Below are 6,065 nucleotides of genomic sequence, written 5' to 3'. Positions count from 1 at the left end.
TGTCCCTGGGCTCCCTCTCCCCCCACCTCCCCATACACATAAGGGGAGCATGACGGCACTCACATGTGGAGCCCTCCCTGGCCTCGGACAACACAGGCGATGTGCTCTGTGGGGTGCCTTGGGGGTCCTGGGCAGGCTCTCTGCAGGCTCCTGGCTCTCGGTGTCCTCCTGCTCCTCCTCCTCAGTGTCCGGGACAGGTCCCTCTGCCCCGGGGTCGATCACCACCCGGGGGGCATGGACAGCATGAGCCCCCAGGATGCGGTCCAGGGCCTCAAAGTGGGAGCAGCTTCCGGGTCAGCCCCTGGCTGGCAGGCCCTGGAGTAGGACTGCCGCAGGTCCTTTATTTTACAGCGGACCTGCTCCCAGGTCCGCATGTGGCCTCTGGCGGCCAGGCTGTCAACCATGCGGCTGTAGACGGCCGCGTTCCTGTGGCTAGTGCAGAGATCGTGGATGTTGGAGGCCTCCCCCCAAACCTTGATGAGGTCCACGGTCTCCGCACTTGACCAGGCAGGCGCCCACCTCTTGCGGCCCCGGGCAGGCTCCTGGGAGCCACTAACCTGGTCCCGGGAAGAGGCGGAGAGCTGGGTGGCAGCAGGTGGCTGGCTCATGCCGTGCCAGGTGCAGGGTCTGCTGGCTGGGTGTTGGCAGGCTTGCAACTGGCACAAACACTGTAGCCAGACCATGGCCCTTTAAGGGCTTCGGGTCCGGAAGGGGGGCAGACGAGTTTCCCTGGTGTTGGCCAGAGTGGCCACCAGTGCAAGCTGGGAAGGGCTAGCCTCCCACTAGATTGAATTAAGTGGCTACACAGCCCTTAATTCGAACTAGGCATTAGTCCTCGTAGAATGAGGTTTACCTAGTTCGAATTAAGCGCTTCACTAGTTCAAATTAAGTTCGAACTAGTGGTTTGTATGTGTAGCGCCTATCAAAGTTAATTCGAACTAACAGACGTTAGTTCGAATTAATTAACTTTGTAGTGTAGACATACCCTAAGGCAGACCCTCAACTGATGTAAATTGGTGTAGCTCCAGTAAAGCTGACAGAACTTTATTTAAAGCCCACAAAGCTGAGGACCCACCCCCACATGTACAGTAAAAACCACATTGATATCAATGACAAATCTTCTATAATCAGGAATGTCTAATAATAATAAAAGTGTCTTTTGAAAGCCAAAAACCCTTTGGAATCAGAGTTTACATTATTTAAAAAAAAAATCAAGCCAATATACAAATATGGAGACTATCCAGGCCCCCAGCTCAATACATAGCTGAAAATGGTTAATTCTTATCTATAAACTAATACTCAGCAATATTAAGCATCTAAATGTCTGCTTAGTAAGACTCCATCATATCATCTAATCAGCCCACCAACTTTGAGAATGATACACCAAGTACATTTGGAATCAAAACAAAAGACACTGACGCCTTTTCCTTTTATTTTTTCTGACACCAGTCCCGTGAAAGGCCAAATAGTAACAATAACAGTTTTCTTCCTAAAGGATTCTTGCAATTATGACCATCACTCCCCCAAACTTCATGAAAATTGGCTTATGAATATACATAACTCAAAGATGCTTTTGCAAAACAGGTTATAACACATCATTTTTAAGGATATATTGGCATTGGAAAAGGTGTAGAAAAGGGCAACAAAAGTAATTAGGGGTTTGGAATGGATCTTATATGAAGAGAAATGAAAAAGACTTGGGACTTTTCAGATTGGAAAAGAGGAGACTAAGGGAGGATATGATAGAGGTACATAATTTCATTTTGTGGCCCCTAGTTCTTATAGTGTGGGAATAAGTAAATAACTTTTCCTTATTCACTTTTTCTACACCACTCATGATTTTAATAGGCAGCATATTTAAACAAACAAAAGGAAGTTTTTCTTTACTCAGTGCACAGTCAACTTGTGGAACTCCTTACCAGAGGTTGTTGTGAAGACTAGGACTTTAAAAGGGTTCAAAAAAGAGCTAGATAGATTCATGGAGGTTAAGTCCATCAATGGCTATTAGCCAGGATAGGTGGGAATAGGAGAGGGATCACATGATGACTACCTATTTTGTTCCCTCCCTCTGGGGCATCTGGTACTGGCCACTGGCAGTAGACAGGATACTGGGCTAGATGGACCTTTAGGCTGACCCAGTATGGCCATTCTTATGTCACAAACTGCTGAATCTGCATGCCCTATTTTTTTAATGTATCATTCTTGTATGTGAAGTTAGGATAAAATGGATTATGTGGGGGTTTGGTCCCTTTTGGAAGTTGATTTCCTGGGTGCTATCCCCCTGACTGCTGGAGAAAGGGGAGGTGGAGAGGGAAGGAGGCGGCAGGCGGGATGCAGAGTGAGGTGATGATGTCACTCTGGCATCCCATGGGAATTTTTTTTTGTATATAAAGAGAGAGAGAGAGAGAGAGAGATTTTTTCCTCAAACCTCTCAGTAAAAAAACCTACACCCATAATTTACAGTGTGCTGCCGTCTAAAATTCTTTCCAGTTTTCAAATGATGAGCCTAGTGAGAGGACACATATGTTATCTTTACAAATAGACTTTTTATAGAAGGTTTCGTTTGGCTGAGATGGTGTTTTTTGTTTTGTTTTATTTTGACATCAAGCAATTCATATAAGCAATACTTTAAAAACAAGTTAATACTATTTTTAAAGCGTTCAGATAGTATATCTTTTAAATGTTGAATTGTATTTTTTATTTACCTAGATCTATGCCTTCTTGGTTAGAAAAAACCTGCAAATACGTATGCATGTGTGTAAGGCTAATCACATGCTTGTCCCAAGGATCAGGGCCTAAGGCAAAAGCCACACAGCTGAGCTACACTACACACAGACTCAGGGAATAAAGAAGTGCATTTTTAATCCCTTTTACAAAAGACAAACATTGTGATGCTACATTGATACTAATGATCTGTAATCATTAAATGGGCAGTTTTCACCTGTTTCTTTATAAATGTTAATACAAAGAACTTTATCCTGTTTCACAAAGATAACATCCTCTTCAGCAATTAACATAAGAACAGCCCAAAGGGTCAGACCAAAGGTCCATCTAGCCCAGTATCCTGTCTGCCGACAGTGGCCAGCACCAGGTGCCCCAGAGAGGGTGGACGGAAGACAACGATCAAGCAATTTGTCTCCTGCCATCCCTCTCCAGCCTCTGACAAACAGAGGCCAAGGACACCATTTTATCCCCTGGCTAATAGCCTTTTATGGACCTAACCTCCATGAAATAAAACAAATACACAAAATAGGACATTTAGTACATATATTCAAAGCTTATTTCATCACTTTAGGTCACCAATGGACAAGACTGAATTGTCAAGAAGCAGCCATTTCCTCAGTAAAACAATGAATAGAAGTGCCACACAAATTATAATTATTCCACAAAATGCTTTTATTGATGCATACAAGCCAAAGACAGAATGCCATCCAAAAAGTTACATTGTACAATGACCCAACTGTGTTCAGTGTTTTAAAAGACTGTTTACACTGACTTCTAAATCCATCTCAAGTGGGAGTCTCGCTGAGGGCAAGGGTAGAGTGTTACAGAAAGAGAGGGCACAGTATGTAAATCCTCAATTACTGTGTAAGAATAAAAATGTATAGGACTTGGACACATCAATCAAGATGGTTTGAAAATTTAGGCTGGAATCTATAAACCAAGAAAGTCTATGCATACAACGTGAGATTATGGCAGGTTTGTAGTTAAAAACAACCATGAAAATGAAAAGAATGCACTGACTTTGTGTTGTGTTAAGTACACAGCCCAGAAATTTGGAAATCAGAACAAGAAACGTGGCTGGAATGTTTTGGATCTGTTTGAAAAGATATGGAGTATTGGCAAGAAGGCAAAAAGTACTATTTTTGTAGCAATATTAGCCTGAGCATGTTACAGACACAAGGGGCGTGTCTACACTACATCCCTTTTTTGAGAAAGGGATGTAAATTAGGCACGTTGATATTGCAAATGAAGCCGGGATTTGAATTTCCTGTACTTCATTTGTATAATGGTGGCTGCCGCTTTTTTCCTAAATGGGGCTTTAAAAAAAAACAAACAAAAAAACAAAAAAAAAACCAGCAGTTTAGATGTGGTTCTTTCGAAAATAAACCCTTTTTCAAAAGATCCTGTAAACTTTTTTTTTTTTTTTTTTTTTTTTTTTTTTTTGAGTACAGGATCTTTTGAAAAAGGGTTTATTTTATTTATTTATTTATTTTTTTTAAAGATCCACGTCTAAATTGCCGGGTTTTTTTAAAAAAAAGCCCTGTTTCGAAAAAAGTGGCAGCTGCCATTATGCAAAGGAGGCGTGGGAAATTCAAATCCCGGCTTCATTTGCAATATCGACGTGCCTAATTTGCATCCCTTTCTCGAAAAAGGGATGTAGTCTAAACACACCCAAGGTGATACAGGTCCAATGAAAAATATTACTTCACAAAATCTCTATGAAGCTGTATAATGATTAATCCTGTTCATGACAAAAGTAAAAATAAAGTTTGCACCACTTAATGAGGAGAGTACATTAACCTGCCAGCATTCTGGTTTAGGCAAAAATTTCACAAGTGATAACAGCAAAACACTGTAGGTTGAACCTCCGAAATCTGTGACTCTCTGGTCCACCAACCTCTATTGTCTGGCAGGACCATGGATGTTGCTGGATCAGAGAGCCCTGGAGTGTGAACTAGTTTGGAACCTGCCCCCAGGAAGCCCCAGCTGGGCGGGGCAGCAGTGGCAAAAGCAGGGCAGCTGGCAAAATCTGCCCTTGGAGATTTCAGTGGAGTGCGGCAGAAGTGAGGTAGCCAGCAAGCCCCATCCCAAGAGATCCCTGATCAGGCTGGGAGCTCCGTCTTGGGGAACCCCAACAAACCAGAGCTCAAGTCCAAGCCCTTCAGGCTGGAGCGCAGTGGCAGTGGGGCCAGAGCAGAGCCAACTGCAGGTAGCGGGAGTGTCCTGGAGCCAGTGGCAGGGGACTTCCCCATATCTGGCAAATTCCTTCATTCAGGACAAGTCAGGTCCCGAGGATGCCAGATAAGAGAGAAGTGCAACCTGTAATGGCTTGATCCAACTCTCAATGATGTCAAAATGAGCTTTTTCATGTGAAAATGTGATGGTGTCCTTCTAAAGTAGGACACTAAGTTTTACATTAGCAACATCTACAAATGAACTACAATTCGGGCCTAAAGTAAATTAAGTCTTAGCAGCATTTAGGTCTGATTATCATCTCATCCTAAACTAAAAAACAAAGAATAGACACTACTGACTAGCTCCAGAAGAATGAGATACCTACATGTAGCAGCATAACAGCAAATAAACCTGACCAAACTGCATACAAGTGACAGTTCACATGAGGAACACACATAACTTATACTGATAATTAATTTGTACTCTTAAACTTACTTGTTGAGATTACAATTTTGGAGGGATACATACTAGGGATGTTAGAAAGCAGTTATTTTAATAACAGTGTAACCACTACATTTCTTAGTGGTTACAGGATGCCCCCTGGGATCAGGGCTGGCAGCCAGTGCACTCCCCGCTCCAATCCTGGGGCACCCAGTGCCATCGTGCACTGCTGCCTCTGTATCAGAAGCAAGAGCGCAGGTGGGCTTGCGGCAGATAGAGGGTGCTCCGCAGGATGTCCATGGGGAGCTCAGGCCGCCCATGCTGCTGCCCGATACAGAGGCAACAGCACATGGTGTTAGGCAGCTCCCTTGCTTGCTCTTCATTGAAAACTCAGACCAATGGGCTGGGAATGTGCCAGCTTGCTGGGCCAAGATTTAAATGCAGAACATGGAGGAGGAGGAGGGTAGAGCGGAAGGGAGGTTAACCAACTAACCATTAACATCCCTAATACATATGAGGGGACCTTCCTTTAGTCTTTCCTAGAGCACATTCTGAGTCTCACTCTCCACCATCCCTCTTCAGATAATGCAAAATAAAGTATACGACACCCAAGTTATCTGGATGCTTAAGGTACATGATCAACATTGAAGTTATACTTTATATCAGGAGTTGGCAATAATTTTTGATGAGGGGCCACTCCAAGATTTTGGAAAGTGGTCCGGGGC

Source organism: Pelodiscus sinensis, chromosome 3 (assembly GCF_049634645.1).
Source record: "Pelodiscus sinensis isolate JC-2024 chromosome 3, ASM4963464v1, whole genome shotgun sequence".
Lineage (NCBI taxonomy): Eukaryota > Metazoa > Chordata > Testudines > Trionychidae > Pelodiscus > Pelodiscus sinensis.
The sequence above is the reverse complement of the archived record's forward strand: the minus strand, read 5'-3'. Positions refer to the sequence as shown.